The sequence below is a fragment of the Manis pentadactyla genome, chromosome 3, assembly GCF_030020395.1.
Source record: "Manis pentadactyla isolate mManPen7 chromosome 3, mManPen7.hap1, whole genome shotgun sequence".
Classification (NCBI taxonomy): Eukaryota; Metazoa; Chordata; class Mammalia; order Pholidota; family Manidae; genus Manis; species Manis pentadactyla.
Genome location: NC_080021.1, coordinates 59,724,594 through 59,748,730, shown reverse-complemented (window position 1 = coordinate 59,748,730; position 24,137 = coordinate 59,724,594). Strand labels below are relative to the sequence as shown.

Below are 24,137 nucleotides of genomic sequence, written 5' to 3'. Positions count from 1 at the left end.
AAACTGAGTTCTCTTGAATAAATTTCAATGTGATTTCTTATATTATGTATTAAACAGATATCCAGCCATTCACATTGATTCATTAAAATGTGAAAGAGTTTGATACAATTCTACTCTTTAAGCAGGAGTCACATGAAGAATTTTCTTGTAATGTGGAACAGTACAAAAGGTTTACCTATCTTGGTATTGATTAAAGGGAAGCTATCAAGCATTTTCAGACAGTAATTTGATATTTTAATAATACAGTTTTAAGTAAGTCTCCCAAGTTCTTGACATCTATACCTTTAATTAGGCAACAGCCAGGTGCTTTAAAATCTTTGACTCCATTTGCCAATCCATGATTTTAAAAAGCATTCTTTTCATTCCTCCTTTTAAGTAAAAGCAGCCTTGTCTGCACTGATTTCATTATCTTCATTGAAAATGTTTATCTGCCAAATGAAAAAGAGGAGTACAAATTAGGAACACTGATACATCTTCTGACATTATTAATTTAGAAGTTAGTTCTCAAATTGTCATTACATTTACCACATAAAAATTAGAAGTGACTTCTTTGGAGACCTACAGCTAGTTCTAGACAGAAGACATTTGGACAACTGTAGAAAAAATTTCATTATCAAACTGAATTAAATATGCTGCGATTATTTATAAATCAGGATGATTTTTGCTCCATGAACTCCTATTAATCTACTCAGGCCAAGTACTCCAGGATACCATCATTCTCCAAAATTAATCAAGAGTATTTCCCAGCCAAAAATGTAAAAAAGTGATGTTTGAAAATTAAGGTCAAGGATTGGTTGGACAATGATCATGTTTCTATCGTCTGACTCTTTCCATCTTTCTTCTGTTCTGTGAAATCCAGGCTAGACTCATACTGCCCAAAATCTTGCGTTTACCCATTCATTGCCACTGATCACACTTGAAATGATCAATTAAATGTCTCTTTTTTCCAATAACAATAGGTTCATTAGGCCAGGAGCCTCTGCTCTCCTATTTTCTTCTGTATATCCAATACTACTACATCAGGTATCAGTGTTTGCTGGATTAATGAATAAATGATGTTTAATTAATTGATAAATGAATGCAGGAGAGAAAACCTAACTTATCCAATTGATAATTTAATCAGGGAATGGAAATTGGGATGTTTGAACTGACCTGTGTTTTCCAAAATGCTTACATGGTGATAGCTTTTTCTGTTTAATTTGGTATATGCCAAATGTTATATGCAGGGAGTTAACAAACAGGAAAGAAAAACGGTGGCATAGGTAGCTGAGAATGTAGATTTCTAGTTACCTGAGTCCTAGGGAAAGTGAGGAACCAAAAAAATTCATATTCTATACTTAGCTATTTGAGGAATAAGATTTGAGAATTCATTAGTAGACTAAATTATTGTGACTTTTAGACGAATAAGTGTCCTAGTTTGTTTAAGTAACATATAAGATGAAGACCTCTAAGGAGATTTGCTGTGTTAATCAAATGAAGAATTATACTAAAAGTTGAGTTTACTTTTCCAGTTTACCAAAATTGTGTACATAGGTAAAGAGGAGATTGACGTTTTCAAGAACTTTTTCTCAGTACAGGAAATTTTTGCAGATTTTGCATTTTGTGTTTTTCTTAAAGTAATTTTCCAATGTTTTATTTTCATATATTAAGACATTTTGCTTATAAAAAATATGTAATGTTTCCCTATGGGCATAGAAACGTGACTAGAATGCTGCATAGCAGTGCTTTAGATAATCTAAAAAAAATGTCCTTATGTGCAACAGCAGGGACCAATGATTTATGACATTGCTCAGTATTGGGCATATTCTCTCTTATAGAACTAATAGTTTACATGAGACATTTTTCTTCAAACTTTGAAATAAAAATATAAACTACTCAGTATGTCACCATTTACATTAAAATGAATTTCTTACTCATGGGAAAAGCTTTAATTAAGTGTATTTAGAATTTCAGAAATCAGCAGCCCATCACAGTGAATGATTTAAATGTGTCTCTCCCTTCTTGGTTGGAATAAAACAGAAACATGGGATAAAAAAAAAAAAAGGAAAGGGGTCCTTGTTTTGCCTTTCAACAAAACCATTAGTTTATTGGCACCTACACAATTATACTCAGCATCCCTCCTCTAGGATAAAAGAATATCTATTTCCCACCAAAGGCTGTTGCTCTCTTTGTGCTCAGGAGCCCATCCCAGTTTACCACTCAAGATTCCACTTGTAAAACTATCCCTTTTTAGCCTACATAATCAATTTATTCTTTTCTCTTTTATTTTTCTCCAAAATACAAAAGTATATCCTAAGAGCTCTGATTTTAATTTTTTTAAAAGCATTTATCAGTGATTTCATTCTACCCAAAAAAGTTCCCTTAATTTAAAATATGTATCCATATATGTCCGTGTATGTTTTAACAATTACTGTAAGATACATGAAAAATATTTCATATCTCCATAGATGAGGCTTTCCTTAAGTACCCAAGGTAAAAACCTCCATTGCTTTCTATTATGTTTCATTATTAATTTCCTTTATTTTCCTGATCACAACACTGAACTTATTATATGCATTTATTTTGTTAAATTGTTAATTTAATATTTTTCCTCAAAGTAGCACATAGGCTCTTTGAGGAAGATACCTTAACTCTCTTGCCCATCACTGTATCTTGAGCTCCTAGAAGTACTCAAAACATAGTGGTTACTTAATATGTACTTATTGAGTGATTTAAAGACCTATACAAGTTTTCTTGAAAAAATTGTCGACCCTCAGTAATGGAAATGTGGTAAAATGTCTTGTTGCCACTTGATTTTTCTCTTTCCTCTTCCTTTCTTTCTTCCAAAACCTACTACCCTTTTGCTTTTTCACTGTGGTATTCTACCTAGTACTTTGCCCTTCAGACGGGCCCCATTTTCCAAAATAATCACTCATTCCAGTAACCAATCACTCAGTTCAAGTAGTCCATGTACCTTTAGATGAGTAATAAGGGAAAGTCAGCTATTTAATTTAATTAATCCCTATTAAGGCAAAATTTATGATATTTTCTTCCCTGCCTGATTTCCCAAGCACATCTTAAATAAGATTTTTAAAGGAATCAATCATATCATAAATATGGTTTGCAGGAAATAAGGCTCTATCTGATTCTCCAAAAATCTTCACTAATTCCCAAAAGGATATGTAAAACTATTTCCCAAACAACTTTTACCACTTCTTCCAATATTATGAAATATTGGTCCTGAGCATAGATGCCTAATGTTTTAAAACTACTTTCATGATCTTTATCCTCCCAAACTTTCTTCTTCTGCTTTTCATCTCTATTAAAGGGACATTTACCTTCATCATATATGATCATCATCATATGACTTTATTGCTCAAGACACAAAGTGTTATCAACTTTTTAACCTACTACATATTAAGTCACCAGATCATGTCAATCCTACCTGCAAAATGACATGCAGTCCATTAATTCATCTTCTTATTTACATTCCCACTTGTCTCATCCTAGTTGAGGACTTTAAACTGTGCTGCTAGGATAAACTCTTCTCCACACAGTCCCTTCCCCACACAGCTACTATGATCTAGCTAAAATACAAATTTTCAGTCTATTTTCACTTACAACAAGAAAGTAATTCCCTCAAGATCTAGAACTTTCCTTCCTTCTCAAACTAAAGACTCTTATTTTTCCATATAACACACATAATAATTATAATTAAATATCTACTTGTACTGAGCACTTACTCCAACCTAGGTGGTATTCTGAATATTTCACCTGGATAATCATTTATTTCCTATAATAATACACTAAAATAAAAGTGTGCTATCATTATAATAAACTTAAAAATGAATAAGGTGAGGCCTTAAAGAGATTAGGTAATTGTCTCAGGCTAATGAAGGGAGTCAGGATTCAAACCTAGGCAGTCTGCCTCCAGAGCCCACATTCTTTCATTTTTAAATGATTTAATTAAAATATATTTGACATATAACATTGTGCATGTTTAAGGTGTACAACTTGTTGATTTCATACATTTGTATATTGATGTATGATTGCCATTGAGGCTTTGGTTAGCACCTCTAGTATATCACATAATTAACATTTTTAATGGCCACACTTCATGGCATCTTGCTGTTTCGACATTTAAAAATAAGATTGTGTTGTTTCTCATCTCTATCATTATTGCTGTGCAAAGAAATTGAGGCTTAGACAGGGTAGATAAATTTCCCAAGATTGGAAATCTAGTAAAATTATGGGATGTTCTGAATCTAGGCCACTCTGAATCTACGAGGCTGCCCCTTTTCTGCTTCTTCCCTGGGACAGTCTGGTCCCTGAGATGAGATGGAGAACCCCACAAATTCTCAGTCTTCCAACATATTCCTGATCACTGGCTGCAGTTAGAGGGCTTTATTAAATACCTTGGGCTATACATGAAAATTTTCAAAAAAGGAAAGATATTATAGGATGCTGGTTACTTCCTTCTCTCCAAATGCCAACAGTTTAAGGTCAATTTATGAAAACATGAGATCTATGCAATTTTCTTTTGAACTATGAAGAGAAAACATTCATTTGTATGGACTATTGTATGTGATCAAAGCATGGAATTCTTTCCAGTTGTGACTATGAGAAAGGTTTGGAATGAATTGAAGTCTCCATACTACAGTGCATTAATGCGGTCATCCCAAGGGTCAATAACCAGGAATCTTTCAATGGCTCAAGTGCACCCATGGGTGGTTACCCAGACCACAAGTAGATTCACAAATGAGTGAAGATCAAAAAGCATTCTAAATTCAAAGAACATTGTCATTTTAAGTCAAATTTGGCAAATGCTTTAATATCTAACAAAACTACAACTCAAAAATCCTTTTACTTTCTTCACCCAAGGTATAATGTGTCAGCAAATATTTTAGACTGAAAAAGAAGTAAACACAGCCGAACATATCTGTAAGCTAGACAATTAGTGTACAGAGTTTTTGCTGTTTTTAATTACAGACCATGTAATTCCAAATAAACAATAATAAAATAGTATGTAGTAGTTCTAACACAAGATCTACATTAATAATCAATTAATTTTGAAAGTATATTTATTGCAAGTAGATATGAATCATAAAAATCCTTTGGCACAATAGGTAAACACAATAGGTAAAAACATCCTCTGTCTTGGTAGAAAGACAAGGTTAGTAATTGTAGCTGGTATGGTGCATGAACATTCATTCTATAAATATTTAGGTTCTGACAGTCAGTCAAAGTGTGTAACTGAGAAGAGCAGAGCCCAGGCCAGATGATGAACACTGGCCCCTGAATAAAGTGGGGAAGATATTAACTTAAGCATGGCAGTTCTTTTATTATATTATGCTTTATTTGCATTTAGACACTATGTATCAATAAGGCTACAGGCGTCCAGTCTTCCCCTAGAGTTTATATTTTTTTGCTTTTCAGTTTCTACATGACATTATTTAAAAGATAAACCCATTTCATTTTCACTAACTAGGAAATAATTTAATATGGATAATTTGAATAATTCTTTCTGAAGACTTATTGTCTCTGACAAATCTATTGCTTGGAGTTTCAGGTTCTGCTAAATGACAGTCTAAACAGTTATTACTCATTGAAAAATGGTCAAAGACAAGGTCTAGCTGTATCAAGCTGAAATCTTCCTTACTTCCAATAATTCTCCCATTAAAGGCCCAAACATAATCATGTCAATTGCAGAGGCAGAACTTATATACAGAGCAATCTGTTTAAAATAGTATTCCTGCTGGGAAAACACAGGAAGACAAGTAAAAATAAAATCTCTACTGGAAAGAAAAGGCAAATAGGAAAAAAAATGAGGTTTAAATTAGAGACAGCAACTCGCTTCGAAGAAGATATAGACAACTACTTATATATAGCATTTATGGAATATAATTCTGAATAAAACAATAAAGAAAAGTCACAATTACTGTAGTTGTCAATAATAATAGAAAAAAAGCCTTCCTTTTCAAATTAAAATCCTAGAACATCTGTTTACTGGTGTGGATGGCATGTTGTGTTTCACAGGCTTTTTCATAGTTTTAAGTGTTAGTAAATTAATGTGATAAAAAAAATCAGAGCAAATGCATTGGTTAAATGTGATGTGTGTTGGCGAAGTACTTTCATTATGGGTGACAGTGATACTTTCTCATGGTACTCCATCATGGCCCAGGTTGATTCTGTCAAGCAGTGTTCTGTTCTTGTCATAGCTCAGCATTTCCACAAGTTAGCATATTCTAAGATAAGTGAGGTCATCAGTAATGTGTATAACATCACCATCATGAGCATTACTTTTCTTCTACAGACTTGATACCCAACTGAGTGTAAGCCTCCAGAGGATAGGAACAGGGACTATTTTGTTTATGTTCACTGTCCATCTCCTTTGCCTAATACAGTACCTACATGGAAGATGATGAATCAAGATTTGTTGAATGAACAAACACATGAGTGAATACTATTGCAAGTTGGTTTCCTTTCAAGTACTTAACAATGTTATTTTAATAAACTAATAAAAACAGAATTGAAAAGTCCTTAATAAACATTTATTCCAATCTTCCAAGATTCTAACTGATGCTGGAAAAGCTCATATATGAAGTCAAGTTTGGCTGAGAGTAACAGAGAACTTCAGAGCAATAGTGGCTTAAACCCAAGGCTAGTAGGGCAGCTATGCTCTACAAAGATTTAGGAAACAAGACTCCATACAGATCACTGCTCTAACGTACTTGGGCTGTGGCCTTTATCCTCAGATTCAAAGGCAATAAATATCTCTCTTCTGGGTAGCAAAATGGAGAAACAATAATAGAAGAGTAGTAAGGAAAACATGGCAACTGTGTCTAAGGAAGGTTTCTGGAAGCTGACAAGTCTGCTTACATCTCAGTGACCTGAAGGTAGTCACTACTATGGGTTGAGACGGTTATGTGTCCCTCAAAATTCGTATGTCAAAGTCCTAAACCTCAGTATCTCAGAACATAACCTTATTTAGAAATAGGGTCACTAAAGATATAATCAGTTAAAATGAGGTCTTGCTGGAGTAGGGTGAGCCCCTGATCCGATATGATTGATGTCCTTATAAAAAGAATGCCATACAAAGAGACAGGCATGGACAAGGGAGAATGCCAGGTGAGGATGGGAACTAAGCTACCACAAGATAGGGAACTACCAGACACAAGGAGAGAGGCCTGGAACAGGGTTTTTTCTGGCACCTTCAGAAGGAGCATAATTCTGGTGACAGTTTCATCCTCTAGAACTATAAGACAATAAGTTTCTGTTTAAGTCACTCAGTTTGTAGTACTTTGTTAAGGAAGCCACTAATAAACTAATGCAGTAGCTTTGTGAGTAATCTGGCAAAATTTAGTTTTTTGGCTCTATGTTTAGCTAAAATTTTGAAAAAGAGAGAAAAATGACTGCTGAAAGACAACAGGCAGTCTCTGCCAAAATATGCTACACTCTGAGAGGTGGTCTCTATACTCAGCAGTTAATTGAATCTGTCACTATAATTGTCAAAGGTCTATTTGTATATTTTACTTTGAACAATGTAGAAAGAAAAAACACAAGCAATTTAATTATGGTAGGTCATCTACTATAAGGTGCATACTTATTTCAGAGATGTTAAATGTAACAAAAGAAATGGGCATCTTAGAATGAATGAAATTTAGTAAATGTAGACCATTTAACTTATAGCAGTAAGCACAGAAAATAAATAGTTGACATAGGCTATAATCCAATATTTTACACTCTAGGTTATATAAAATAAAATGCCTTGTCTTACTTCAGGATTAGAAAAAAGTCTACATAAGATAATCAGATACAGAGGATATAAAAATGTCAATAAAGATGTAAATATAAAAATATAAAAATAAACCTCTTCTTTGGTTAATCTTGTTCAAAATACTTCTACTTTGTAAATGGAATGTAGTATCAGTGGTATAATATACTTCCTTTAAATTCAAGTATTATTTGGAATCAGTTATGCTTATTCAAGAAAAGAAGGACAACATTGGATGGTGGTTTCATGAAAGAAACATAATGCCCCCCTCCCTACCAAATAAAAGATAATACTATTTTATTTGGGAATAATAAAATGAGGATCTAATAAGTAAGATTACAACAACTATAAAATCATCAAATGCAATAATAATTAATTTCCTTGTTACAAATGTTTTTGCTTTTATTTTCCTTTTCTCTGTGAAACTCAGTTACATTTATTTGAATTATTCTTCTCATTATGTATTGGCTAAACTTCTTTAAATGAAATTGGGATTTTTCTTTTTAGTCCCAAAGGAAAGATTAATTGTAAGTTGCCATGACAAATTAAATTGTTAAAACACAAACTACTAGATAATTCTACAACTTTCTAATTTTAGAGAGTCTTATCAAGAAAGCCACTTTCTTTAGATGTAGCTGAGATCTGAAAAGAAAATAGAAAGTGTCAATTTCACAATTATCAAGGAACAAAGTAAGGATAAGTAAGCGTGCTCCAGCAGGACCAGAGAAAGGAAACCAGGCTCTCACACTGTGCAAGCTTTGATGATTTTACATTTATGAACTCATAACTGAGCTTAATTTAGCATTTGACCTGTGAAACAGCATCAGTTATTAATATTGATAACTATTATAGTATTTAGAGTGTCTCCCCGTAGTATTATAGAATATAATGAAAACAATTTGAGGTTCAATTACATCAATAAACAGCTGAAACATGGAAAGATATTAACTAACACAAAGAAGAAAATGCCTAGAGTCTAAAGTAAGCATTTGTGAGGCAAAGATCTGGGCTTCTGTAAGAATTACTGGACATGGTGTTTTAAGCAAAGCAGCTTCTGGGCAGACATTTTTGGGGAGAGATGGAATTAGTGGTAATAGTAATTTCAGTAAGAGGAGGGAAGAGGGCAACAGTCAAATGTACTTAGCAAAATGAAGGTGAAAAGTAATTCAATCCAGTAATTGAAATTAATTTATACCTTGTAAAACAAAAAGGAAAATAGGACAAAACAAGGACACTGGAAATGTGGAACAAATTAGGAGCTCTAGACAGAGATTCATCATCATCAGAAGTCCACTTTTTAAGAAAAAAATTCAAATGATAAAATTATTATCAAAGTTTTTATCTTTAAGACTTTAAGGAATCAAGAGAAGTAAAAAAGGAATTCTTTTCTCCAAATCTTTTATAACTGGTTTTAAAAATACCTAACAAGGAACGAATTCAGCAAAATTTGTTTTGGCACATGGTCTGTCAGTGAACTTCTTCCTGCTTTGTGAGAAGTCCAATTCTAACTCTACTTTCCTTAAAGATCACTCCTTTGTGAGGCCTGTCCTGATTCCCCATGAAGAAATATAGTCTCTTGATGGTATTTATTCAGCTGTACTTTGTCTTCATGATCACATAAATGCTTGACTTATCTACATTCTAGATCAGAAATTGGCATACTTTTCTATGAAGGGTAAATATTTTAGACTTTACTGGCCTGTCACATCTTTCAACTTTCACACCTACTCAACTCTGCCACTTTAAGATGAAATCAACCTTAGAAAATACACAAATGAATGAGTGTGGCTATTTCCCGATGAAACTATTTATGCACACTGATTTGAATTTCATATAGTTTTTACATGCCATAGAATATCATTTTTCTTTTGATTTTGTCCTTAACCATTTAAAAAAATTAAAATCTTTCTTAGTTCATACACCGTAAAAACAGGTGGCAGGCTAGATTTGGCCCACAGACCATGGCTTGTCAACCTGTGTTCTAGGTTTCTAGTTCTGCCAAATGAAACACCTCTTACTCATTTATACTATCCTTATAATAACCAGTATATTGCCTTATACTTACTAGATGGTCTATTAGAAGTTGTCAAAGTGAATACTGGCATTATAGAGATAAGTGGCTGTGGATAAAAACAAAATGTACAGCATGTTTATCCTTTTGTTCAAATCCTCTGAATGTCTTTAAGCCCCCCTATTATTCTTTCAGTGTCCTGTTCTCCTCCATTAAGTAATTACCACAATGCTAATTATGTATTTATTTGTGGATGTTCATGTTTATTACTATTTTAATTTCTATTGCTGGCGTGATAACTTACCACAAACTTAGTGGCTTAAGTAACACATGTTTGTTATCACATTGTTTCTATAGGTCAGCCATCAGATGGGCTTGGCTAGGTCTCTGCTTAGAGTGGCACATAGTTGAATCAAGGTATCCACGGACTGTGCTCCTTTCTAAAAACTTTAAGAACGTGTTTCTAGATCCATGAGAGCTGTTAGCAGAATTCAGTTCCATGAGACAGGAAGAATGAGGTCCCCATTTCCTAGATAACCGTTGTCTGTCCATTGCATTCCTTGACCCCTGCCCTCTTTGCCTTCAAAGCTAGCAGCTACAGATCAAGTCCTTCTCATAAATCATCTCTCATGTCTTTTCTTTTACTCTTCATCTCTCTTCAGCCAGGAAAGATCCTCTGCTTTTGAAGGTTCACATTATTAGGTTCATATAATCTAGTAGGGTAATCTCCCCAAGTAAACATCAGGAAACTTAATCAATTAATTACATCTGAAAAATGCCTTTGCCATATAACATAACAGTCATGGGTTTCAGAGATTAGGGCATAGACACCTTTGGGACATAGGCATCCATTCCATTAGACTGTAAGTCATGAGCAAAAGCCTTATCTCTTTTATCATTTCTATATACTCAGTGCCTGAGATGTTTGGCAAACACATAGTTACTGCTCAATAACTATTTTTTGAATTAAAAAAATGAATGAGAAAATTAATGAACAAATGAATAGGTAGACCTTGGGTGAAATAGAATGTTCTAACCTAGAATTAAGCATGTAGGAGTCTTCAGTGTATCTATGGGACAGTGGTTAAGAAAAGCATAGACTTTCACTCCAGAAAATGGAATCCATTTCACTTCATAATGGATTCAAATTGGTAATTTTATTGTCTCTTATTAATTGGGGGTAGCCTTTGGGGATCTTTACTTAGAATCTCTGTGTCACAGTTTCTTCATATGAAAAATGAGAAATCAAAACTTTTCCCTAAGAGAGCTACTGAGGATTAAATATGTACACACACACACACATAGATATATATATATGTGTGTGTGTTTCCTATATATCATAGTGCCTAGCTCATAGTTGACATTAATTTTGTTATGGCCATTATAAGTATGACAGGCATTTTGAAGTCTTGAAAATTGATGGAATTGAGTGGGAAGAACTAGAATAAAGGAGAAGAGAGGGGAGGGGAGAGGAGGACATGGGACGACAGTGGAGAGGAGAGAAAAGGAGAGAAATGTCCCAGAACAGAACGCTGCTACCCATTGATATTTATGCAGCAAGTAATTGAAGAGAAATAAGAATCAGGAGCTAAAGAAACAATAAAAAGAGAGAAGAGCACAGAAATAAACAAACAATAAAAGTGGAGAAAGAGTTTGAAGGACAGAATGATAAACAGTTTCCAATACAGTGACTATAACATATCATGTTAAAACTGAAGCAAGTCCATTACCTTTTTGGGTAAAGAGGTCAGTGGTGATTCAGTGAAATGGAAGAAGGAATAAAAAGGGAGGAAATGGAAGGGTCTTTTCTTTCCAGAAACTTGATTTTGAAAGGAAGAAGTGAGATGGGCAGTACGTTGGGGAAGAAGTTTTGGTCAGGAGGGTTAATGGAAAGGGGAATTTCGGTTGTTCATGTGTTTTTTATTGTCCTTTCCTCATTCCTTATTGCAGATACTTCAATCCCTTACCTCTTCTCACGACTCTATCCTTCCCACCTTCCACACTCATGCTCAACAAAGAAACTCACCCATATCATGCATAATATATGAACCACAGGTAAGAACACTACCAACTTCTCAATATAAGCTCCCTCTCATATTTCAGTCCCCTAAAATGTCTCACCTTCTGCCATGCTATCACAGTGGAAGTGATAAACCTTCCCATACCAGGATAATTACACCTGTTCTCTGAATCTCTTCCCTATTTGCCTTCTTATGATGTTCTTGAATAATTAACTCCTCTGTTCCTCAGTTCCTTCCATTGTAAAGCAGAAGAAATACTTTCTATGTTATTGTCGATTAAATAACGTAAGAATATATAGATGTTTAACATAATGCCTGGCATTTAGTAGTCCCTCATTAATATCTTTCTCTATATCTCTCACCAGGTTTTTTCCTTCTTCTGTTACAAAATGTCTCTCACCCTGTTTATTCCTTCTTCTGTTATGCTTTCCTCCACTAAAATCTTGTCTTCTTCTGGCATATTCAGTTATTAGATTTGTACATTAGTCACTTTCTGTCCTTCAAATATCTAAGGTTTACCAGTTCTTTTCCATTTCTTGTCTAGTACATGTCCATCATTATTTCATCTCTTGTAAGCCATCTATGCAGTTCTAGTGTTCTAGGCTTCTCCCATCTTTTCTACCTCCACCTCTACTCATACTCTTACTATAACAGCAATCATGCAGCATTTCACTTGTGAACCCAACTCTTCTCAGCCTTTCTACCTAGCATAGGCCCTTTCTCATCTTATCTCCTTACTCTTTTGACTTGACATCTTATAAGCCTAAAATAGAATGCCACTTATTAGATAAAAGTCCCATGAGGAAAAGGACATTATCTGTCCTGTCCACTGCTGAATCACTAGGGCCATGGATATTGCTTTGACTTGAACACTGAGTGAATGAATTAATGAATAATATGTCTCTGTCTCCAGTGTCTTCTGCCTGAAGTCACCAAACTTCTTTACCTAACTTTTTATCAAATTTGTGTCTTTAACTAAAATTTTTCTTCTCTATCAACTATTCATTTGATAGTTTCCCCTTGGATTTCTCACAGAAATCTCAAATTAGACATGCTCAAAACTAAATTCAAGAACCTTACTTGCACCTCCCTACTATTTCTCCTCCAGGGTCCCCTAGCTGAATGAATGCCATCATCAACTATCCAGATACTCCAACCTGACAGTTTGGAGTCATCATTTACAAGTTCAGCTAACTTATTCCCCCTAACCAACACTTCACCAAATCTACTGACTTTACTTTTGCATATGTCTTGGCTCTGTCCACTTCTTTCCATCTCCATTTCTGACATCTTTTTAAGCAATCATTCTATCTAATCCGGACTACTGCAATAGCCTCTTTACTGGTCTCTTCATGGACATGGCTAAGCCCAGTACAGCCTATTCTCCACACGGTAGTAAGAATAATATTTTTAATGCAAATTTAATCATGTCACTCCCTTGTTCAAAACATTGCATCTTATATATATATATACTAAACAAGGTCCATGAGGTTGCACATGATTTAGCTCCTATCTCTTTCTCCAGCTTAATTCTTTCCACTCTGCTTCTCATTGTCAGCATTCTACCACTTTCTCAAAATTTCACACTTCTTCCTTCTTGGGGTTCCAGTCACTCACACTTCTGCAGTCAAAGGCCTATCAGCTAGTTGGATCTGCCTCTGCAGTTTGTGTTGCTGTCAGCTGAGCACCTTGGCCCTCCTCCGCATGGTTTCTCAGTCTCCTGCAGACTATACATAGGCTTGTTCTATGGCAGAGACAAGACCCAAAACATATAACAAATCACAGAATGAGCTCAAATATGAGAAACAGAGAAATAGATTTTACTGCAAGATGAGAGAAGCTGCAAAATCATGCTGTGAAGGGCATGGATACAAGAAGACCATTATTTGAGGAAATCAATACAATCAATCAATCACAAGAGCCAAATCTCAGGCAAAAGAAGTTAGGTGTATTTCTTTTTCCACCTTTAGTCTAACATACAGTATTTTGGGGGCTGCAAATATAAACACATTGATACATACTTCACTGGGTGTTAAAAATATTTATACCTCAAAACTTCTCCAAAGTGGCAGAAAAGTTTCCCTATGATAAGGAGAAAAGCTGTAGGGAAGTTTGGGATGAATATTTGGAAAGTGCAAATGGCCTGTATTTTATCTTAAGGATTATGATAGAGATGGAATTTATTTGTGCCTTGAAAAAATACTCTAAAAATGAGGGAAGTTTCAGGAGCAATCTAAGAAGTATAAAGAGCAAATAAAAAGGGCTGAATTTTGGAGCAGGAGGAAGTCCCCAAGCTTTCCCTCTGTATGTGATTTCCTCTGTATCTCTTCAGGCTCTGAAAGTCACATGTCCCTATTTTAAACAGTAGCATCATGTACCTCTCTGAATAGTATTTATCAGTGTTGAAACTTTATGTCACTTTGTATGAGTTTCTGTATGAGCACGGAAGAGGGCAGACACTGCAATTTTTTCACTCCTTTAAATATATTTTATATGTGAAAAGGACATATAATTCAAATAGTATATGAAAAGTATACAATTTTATCACTCTGCCTAGAAATACAGCATTACTAGTATTATTGAAGGTTGCTTCACAGTTCTCAGTGCATCTTTTTTCTCCCCCCAGTACACAGGTATTGTTTCCTACCATTGCGATTTTAGTACATACATATGTATCTGTAAACAAAGTGTTTGGTTTTATGTCATTGGACTCTAAACAAATCATTCATTTTCAGTATTGCACTGTGTGCCATTATGTGTATATGTGTTTGAATTCTCATATATGTATATAATTTTATGCATTCTTCTGTCAGTGGCTATTTGGGTATTTAAATTGTTTCCAGGTTTTTTGCTTATTATGAACAATACAGATGTACTCATTCATTTCTTCTGGCATACATGTACATAAATTACTCTCAGGATTATATCTAATAAATGAATTTCACATTTTCAACATTACTAAACAATGCCAAATTGTGTCCCAGAAGTTGTTTTACAGAAACAAACTCTCATCAAAAGTGTATAAGACAACATTTTTCTAATTTATAAATTAACTAAAAATCTCAGTTGGTGGATTAAATATAAAATATAGCAGAAAAGAGAAGTAATAAACTAAAAGATAGATTATTAATTAATAATTTATGAGATCATTTGGTTTCATTAAACTTCTTAATTGTTGTTAATTGATTAGAGATAAAATAGTATCTCATTGTAGTTTTAATATGTGTTTCCCTGGCTATTAATGAGGTTGGGAATCTTATATTTACTGGCTCACATGTTTCATATGATCAATATTTCATATGTTTATTAGTATATGTGCTATTTTTTTTTCTATTTCTATCCTGCTTTGTTTTGTTTTCCAGGTGATAAATTAGTTTTGGTTGTTGCTGATTTGGTAAGATAAGGTAAACTCTCCTAGGTATTTATTTGAAAATATATTTGTTTGACCTTTTGGAAAGCTTGTTGCATGAAGTTCACAATTCTTTGGTGACAACTTTTATCTCTTGTGACTTTTAATTTTATGTTTCAACTTGGCTAAGAGATGCCTAGGTGACTGGTAAAACATTATTTCTCTGTGTGTCTATGATTATGTTTCCAAAAGAGATAGCATTTGAATCAGCAGCCTGAATAAAGTCCACAATGTGGACAGGCATAATGTAATTCACTGAGGGTCTGCATAGAACAAAAACATAGAGGAAGGGTGAAATTTCTGTTTGAGGCTGGACATCCATCTTCTCCTGTCCTGGGATGTACGTGCCCCTCATTGTCTGGCCTTTGGACTCAGCTAGGGACTTATACCCACTGGCATTGGTTCTCAGGCCTTCTGACTCTGACTGAATTACACCCTGGCTCTCCTGGGTCTCCAGCTTGTAGACAGCAGTTCCTGGGACTTCTCAGCCTCCGTAACTGTGTGAGCCAATTCTTATAATAAATCTCATCTTATATATATATATCTCTATATATCCCACTGGCTCTGTTTCTCTGGAGAATCCTAATAAATACTTCTCTCTGTAACTTAGTTATTTTTCTATGGCTTTTAATGTTGAGAAGTTTAATTTCAGTCTGGTTATCACTCCTCAGGAGATGGTATTTCTTTAATCTCTGGTGACTGTTCTAGTGAGTCTTTGTCTTTGATGTTCTGTTATTTCACTGTGCTATGACATGCATTTCTAAACATGGATTTCTATATTTTACCTTGTTTAGTTCATGTGATGGTTTTTTCATCTGAATTTGTAGTTTTCATGAATTCCCCCAAAAAATTTTTAATTGTTTCTCCTCAATTTTCTCTATTATCCTTGAAGAACTCCAAGTAAGACACGTTAGCTATTCTTGTGCTCTTTTTCTATGCCGCATAAGCTGCCTTTCAAGGTTGCTATATCCTTAGCATTTCTGTGCTACACTTACTTAATTTATTTAATTATTTATACACAGTAGTTTATGATCATCAATTTATAATCTTTTAAATTTATGACTTAATCTTATCTGTTATACTTTATATTTAACCAATTGAGGTTTAACTTAAATTATATTTTTCAGTTCTAGAAATGTATAAAAAAAATATTCTCTATGTTCCCACACATTTCTCAGCCCTCTTGAGAATGATGCTGGCTGTTGGATTGTGGGTAGACATGGGGCAAGTCACTTCCAAGAAGGATCTCAGATGAGCTAGTTTGCTACCCTTCAGTTGCCCCTTAACCTTAGCCAAAAAAAGGACCTTATGTTGAAATAGTATTGCCGTGACATTCAGTCAGCCTGGATACCTAAGTTACTGCATGAGGACAGTTACCGTGCAAGTCACTTGATCCTCAGCTTTAAGAGAGTGAAAGGAAAGTTTGTTGGCAAAGCTGTTTTTTGCTACAGCATAACCTAGCTTATCCTGACTAACACAAATTCCAATTCATTCCTTTTCAACTCTATTTGGGTTCTTTTTTATATCCTCCTATTCTCTGGTCACTTTTTGGATACATATTTTATTCTCCTTTATATTCTACAAAAAATGATGTCAATACCTAGTGTCCTTGGAATTTAAATTTTCTGGTTGTTGTTTTTTCCTGCATAATATTTGAATTTTGTTTTAGTTGTATGTTCATATTTGAACACTGGACCATTATCTAGTCAAGCCTATGGCACATATTCCAAAAACCACTTTATCTCCTCATCTGTAGCTATAAGCAAAACAGATTTTGATGTCTGTTTCCATTTCTGGCCAGTGGATTTTTCCAATCTGCCCTTTCAATAAGGGTATACCCCTTTGGAGAAGCAAGATTTATGAAAATTCTCCCCATTTCCCCCACTAGGCCCACACTTTTTATCCTGATCCCCATTAGCTATTATTCCCTAAAATTCCGGGTTGCTGTATCATCACAGTTTCCCTCCCCATTCCTCAAGAAATATCTCAGATTTCATATTGGCTTGTAAGTTTGATTTCAGCTTTTAAATTCTCTGTTGTTGGAAAAAGAGAACTTTCTTGAGAACTCAGCTATGATTTTAAAAATATGTTTATTTTAACTTATTTCATGCCTATGTGTTTTTCAGAAGAGCTTGAAAGAAACAAATCTCTGTAGGTTTTTACACACAGCTATATTCCCATCACTTAGTACTGCCTGAACACAAAAATATTTACAAAATAACTTATAAAATCGTTTAGGCTGAAGAGAAAAACGGAAATACGCAAAAGAAATACTATTTTACTTTAAATACATAGAAAAATAAGAGTAATAATATAAAATAAACAGCTAAATTATGACCACCCACATATAAAAGTTGACATTCTTCTACATGTGCTTCAATCTCCTTTTAGAGTAATGTTGCCAAAACAAATAACTTTCAAAATTAGAGCTAACTGAAGAATAGAGAATTTATTTATGCATTCTTTTAATTAGCATAAATTGACTCAAAATTACATATCATATACAATGTTTAGCACTAGAGAGTTAAATCACATATGTTTTAGGTCAATACTAGAACTATGCTTTTTAAAATAAATTGTACTATGACTATATTTTTGATGATTCAATCTTTTTCCATAAACATTTACTGAGCATCTAGGGAAAATGTAGCAGTGGAAATAAAGGGGAAGAAAATGCTCTAATTGTGAGGAAACTTCTTTATTACTCACTGACACTGTATATAAAAAAACAAATGGACTCATCTATGTTATCCCCTGCCTTTTACCTCTATTTGGATTATTTATTAAACCTTGACTAAAAGATCGATATATTGTAAATTCATTTATATACACTCAATATCAGTGAGATAAAATGCAATTATGGAAGTACTATTGAATAAAGAAGTACCAGATAGAACTATTATAGATACTTAGAGATGAGCTATGCCTCTCTCATTTCCTGTACTTTACCTTACAATAGATATAATACTATTTCTTCCATTATGAATTGAAATATTCTTAAATTTGTTGAAGAATTTCAATAAAGGCAATGAAAAGAATTATTAATCCCCTTGGATAGTAGTGGGAAATGCACTGTAATTGGTAGGCTTCATATCAGAGCTCTTGGAATTTCTCCAATTGCATTAGCAATTGGTCATCTTAATTACATGGTCCATTAGCTGAAATCTGCATCACAAAACTACCATGCATGATTCTTGCCAACTCTGATCCATTCATTGTAAGGTCAAAGTTTTCTTACTCATTGAAAAATGAATCTAGATATATTAAGTTAAGGTATTTCGAGCTCATTAAATATACAACCTCAAGTTAGTCACTATATCAGATACAGAATATAACTGCAATTCTAGAGTTAATACCCTTAATATTTTCAGTTTTTTACACGTAAGGTAGTTCTGCAAAAGATCTGGGCACATTCAAAATAGCATATTATTCACCAAGCTTCTAATTTCTGTGCCTTTTAAATATAATTACATCTCAGTCTAACTGACAAAACTCGTTATTGTGTTTCTAAGTGAAGGGAGTCTCTGAACCAACCTTATCACTTGCAGCAAAAAAAGTAGTACAAAAGTGTCCATGGAACTTTAACCAAAGCCACTTTGGAATCATTCTTTTAACAAAGTCCCTACCCAAAGTGCTTAGATAACCAATTAATATTGAATGGATCTATCCCATTCTTTTATTCAATCAGATATTAACTTTTATTAGTATCTACCATGTGCTCCATGCTGGTGTATCAAGATAAATTAGAGACAATAACTGTCCTCAACACCCTTGTGACCTAGCCCATTCTATGTAAACTTTTCAAAGGAACACAAATTTATCATATATGGTTTTCTATCATGAAGCCCTCTTCATTTCTCCATTTTCTTCCAAAGGATATAATGGAAATTTGTTCATATTCCTTACTAACATCTGAAGACTATGTCTTTATACTTCTTGAATCTCATCTAATTTATCAACATATTGAGGCTAACCTAGAATATAGTGTATGATGAATTCAGTATTGATGAATGCAACATTGTTTTATATCTTAAATATTCTAACAAATTACCTGTACAATAAGCAATTCTAGAATTTTACCTGGTACTAAACCCATGCTTACTGATTTTATATTGCAGCCAGCAGTTTTCTGTCAATGAAAATGGGGACAGTAGGTGCCTGTCCCCTGTAGTCCTGTGTCTTTTTAATTCCACTGAATTCTCAGAGATCACTGAGAAAATTTCAAGTTCTTAATAGTAGCTGAGCTCCAGTTGTTTTGAGCTGGAAATGCTGTGAAGTTGTCTTTTGTAGTCTTTTCACTCAACCATGACTTCATACTTATTCTAAACTTCCTCATCTAAATCTACCCCCTTTGACATGAAAAATAAATGGAAGTGGTTGAGCATATCTAGTTTCCTCAACTCGGTACATTACACCTTTGGCTTCTCTGCATAGTCATGTCTCAATCTTTATCATGTTTAGAATAAAGTAACAAAATCAAAATAAAACAGAAAAGCTTTTTGCTGTCTATGTATTTTTCTCACTGCATATTTAAACATCCATGGTGTTTCTTATATTGTTCTGTATCACTCTAAAAGACAGAGTGGAAGCTAAAGTTCATCCAATCTGTGTTTCCACATTTAAAAAAAAATTATCTTACTAAATTCCTATCTATGCAGCTATATCTATTTCTATACATTATCTTCCATGTTTTCTTTCTCATTTGCGTCAGTCGCAGTTGTGGAGTCTGATATTCATTTTTGGAGGCTCCCAGTCTTCTTAACTCATCCTCCCTTTTAGAAGGTCAAGCAGTGGGATCAAATCTGTTATAGTGGAAGCTTAGAGATGATATGACTTAAGTTAAATCATCTTATACAACTCTGTCTGGAAACAGGAATAAAGCAGTTTCCTGGAAGGAACTGCATAGATAGGACAAGCTCTATGAGCTCTATGGAGTTCAATCTAGTTTCTAATCCCATTAGTCCCAGGGGAGATAGAAAAAAATGACCATTAAAGTGGTACAAATGTGTCCTGGCCTTGTGACTGGACCCCAGTCTCTGACAATGGCTACCTCCTTGTGGTCAGCAAAGAGGCTGCTGCCAGGGAGTTTCAGACAAGTTAACCTTTGGTGTGGCAAAGATGAAGGGAACAGAACTGTACTTTGTGTATTTCTGAAACTGTAGCCACATTGTTACACAGTATTATTGAAATAGCTTAGAAGAAATTGGAAAAATCTTCTGCCACTCTGGAAGCTAAGAGACAAGTCAGACATGGCAGAATCAGTAATTTCAAAGACATTGACAAAGAGCATTGGGGTTATTATTATTATTATTATTATCTAGTACTTTGACCATATCCCCAGATCTATGTTGTCTGAGAACTACCTCCTCGGTCCTGTGTCGGCACGTACCCCGCTGCCTGCCTAACTCTAATGCAGCTGTATTGTACCCAATGGGAAGTTTCTGCTCTTACCTCCACGGCCAGGACTCTGCCATTCTGATTCACGACCATTCCAACAATCTCAACTAGATTTTTCTCAGAAATAGATATTTTATTAAAGATTAATAAGTGAATTAATAGATTTTCCATAACTCAGAGCATAAAACTTTACTTCAGTTCCTGTTTTCTTTCCATGTTAGGGCCACAGCATCCAGCTCCTCTCTCTTGCAAAGCCTCCCCTACAGCTTCTCCTGCTCCTTCTCCCAACATGCTCCACTTTCACCTCGCCCTTTTACATTTTTCTATTTATTTTTTCAAGTTTTTTTTATCTCCTCTAATAAATATATCACATCCACAGTCATCATTTATGCTGTCTCCAAGTTGACAAAAGGGCAGCAAATAAAAGATCCCCCATTTGTCATCTGGATCCAGCCTCCTTACAAAGTGACTATAAAATTATTGTATCTTTTTTTTTCTATTACATATTAACACTTTTTAGATGCCTTTTATGTGCAAAACTCCTTGTGAAAGTGTTAGGAAAATGGACAGAAGTGACAATTACTAAGAAATAGCTCTCCCCCTATAAAGGCATTTATGAATGAATGCATAATCAGGTGAACAAGAGGTAGGCAGATGTATATGCAGGTGATAACAAATGAGTAATTAGGAGTTAAAACACGGGAGATGAGGTAAGACACCAGCTAACTATAGAGGTCCATGAAAATTTGGTCAATGACATTGCCCCAATTCTGGAAGTCTTAAGCTCATAGAAAATACCTATTGGCAGGAGACAATGCTGAGTCTTGCATCATAAGACTCATGATGATTCCTGTAAGGTGTTCCTTGTGTTTCACCACAGTGCCCAGCACAATCTCCTTTGGCTTCTTATCCATACAGGGTCCAGTCCCACTGTTCCAGGCCCCATTTTATAATGACCTTATCCTTGCTTTTTCCTCCATTTTTATCCTCTTACGTCATTCTCAATTTTTTCCATAAAAATATTTTTAAAGGTTTCTTTCCTCTGGCCATTGAATATTGAAGAGGTCTTGATAAAATGAATAATCCCTTTATAAATATGTGAAATGCAGTTCATCTTCAGGGTATAATTCCATCTTACAATATTTTAGGCCAAAGAGGAAGATTCTATTCCTCAGCACAATATTTGTAGCCAGTCATATTTCCCCAAATTCTACCTTCTCTTTCCTAAACTCCATGCTATAAAAAGAATAGATTAAAAGTGCCTTCCATATCTCCAATTCTTTCATATTTTTTAAGGTAGCAGATATTACATTGATTTCACTCTCCAGTATCTCGTAAGCCCCTACTGTTCCTTACCACTTATAGGCATTACTGTATTCATTTTTAAACAAATCTCTGATAGTTTCTGAAAAAAACTGAGTATAAAAGATAACCTCGGCACACACCTGATCATCTACATTTGCTCTCTTACAACACTAAACTATGTTTTCTACCTTTATCTTGCATCTACCTACCACTTCAGCATTTTATTAAAAATAATAATAATAAAGAGAGAAATGTGGTATCCACATATAAATCAAGTATAAAAATCAAATGAATATTCATATTTGAACTGACTGTTTATAGTTCATAATGCATGAGCAAAACCGAAAGCTTCTGTGAAGACTGCCCTTGTAATGTTCACCATGTAACTTATTCACTATATAAGAATTTGTACTCCATGTAAGAACTTGTTCGTTATGCTTCAGAAGATTGGAGACTGATGAAAATTAGGTTTGGGGTGGATTAATGATTGTGCATTGAGCATTGACCCCCCTATACAGAATTTTATTGTTGTTAACAACCATTTGATCAATAAATATGAGAGATGCCCTCACAAAAACAAAAACAAAAAACAAAAAAAACAACAACATATATATATATACACACTTCCAATTGTAAAATAAATAAGTAACTGGGATGTAATGTATAGCATAAGGAATATAGTCAAAATATTGTAACAACTTGGTATGGTGATAGCTGGTACCTAGAATTATCATGTATATAAATGTTAAATCACTATGTTGTACACCTGAAACTAATGTAATACTGTGTCAACTACCCTTCAATAAAAAATAATTATCCAGAAAAAAAAAAAAAGAAAGATAACCTCAATGACCCTGAGTCAAGTGAAAAAGGCCATGCAGTACGACTAGAATGTATGATGCAGCCCTTCGGGTGTTTACAAATCCAGAGAACAGGCATGTATTTCTCAACTCTTTGATGGAGGATGGGTGTGAAGGAAAGAGGCACAGAAAACACCTCCAAAAATACTTCACGCTTGTGCTATTGTTATTGCAATCAATAGTGCTATCGCCTATCAAAATGTTTAAATTGGAAGCCAAAAGCTCAGCTACTTTAAATTATTACCCCAGACATTTCCTTCAACAAGTCCTATTGATGTTGCCTCTTGCTTTCTTAATACAATTTAAAAACTTCCAATTTTCTCTATCTCTCTGTCACTATCTTTGTTGTACTCCCATCTTCCTCTAGAATACCAAAATAACCTCCTAGATGTTCTTCCTAATTGCAGAATCACCTCCCTCCAATATTTTCCTCTCTCTCTTCTCTCTCTCTTTTTTCACTTTGCTAAATTCCAGACTTAAAACTCCTCAATAGTTGTCAAATGCTCAATGGATAAAGTGCAAACCCCTCAACATGTCTCAACACATCCTTTGGAGCCACCCCGTGTGGTGAAGAACATGGGAGCTTAGAACCTAGGTTTGAGTTCTCTCTTCTAATATCTGAGGGCCTTGGGCAAGTACTTAATTTCTCTAAGCCTCAGACTTCTCATTTTTAAAATAAGCATATCACTTTATTATCTTCATATCATATCAATCATATGATTATGGTCAGGATTAAAAGAGATCAATTCTCTAATGTTTTTAGAATACTGTCTGGCACATAACAATAGATAAATATTAGCTATGGTTATTACAGCTCCAATTTCCCAACTTCTGTATAACAAGTCTCCTTGCTGTTCCTCTAGGCCACCATGTTTTCCAATCTGTGTGTCCACAGGCCTCTTTCCCTAGGTTTCCTTTCCATGCCTTCTCCAAACTGCCTAACAACGACTCATCTTTCATGTCTAATTGTGGATGTCATTTTCTGTCTCCAATTCCCCAGCACTGAGGTAGATTCTTTACGTATTGGTTTCCATCACTCCCTTGCACACTTTATCTTCACACTAATCACTCTGTTCTTCTTCACTGGAATATAAATTCCTTAAGGGCTTATTCCTCATTGTCTCTCTAATACCTAACATTTCCACTGGCTTATATCAACATAGCATTTGTTTTTGTGGAGCAATCAATCTAATTTTCAATTGCGTATACAATTTGATTTGATCTGACCAGGAGCTGTATCATTATTATAAGCTCTAGAATAGTCAAGCTTTATAAACTGTGCTTTTGAAAGCATGCATTTCTGTATGTCAGAATCTGTGTCTCATTCACTTTTACCTCCATTCATCACTAACAACTAGAGGAGTATCTTCTGTAGAATAAA

At 34.4% G+C, this 24,137-nt stretch overlaps 1 long non-coding RNA gene across 1 annotated transcript in view; it reads right to left on the bottom strand.

The window, feature by feature from the left end:
- Nucleotides 1-266: 266 nt before the first annotated feature.
- LOC118913476 (uncharacterized) overlaps nt 267-24,137 on the bottom strand; it is a 213,888-nt gene continuing 190,017 nt past the window's right edge. Inside the window, exon 3 of the long non-coding RNA XR_005025226.2 lies at nt 267-428. This is a non-coding gene — a long non-coding RNA (uncharacterized LOC118913476). The remainder of the gene's footprint in view (nt 429-24,137) is intronic.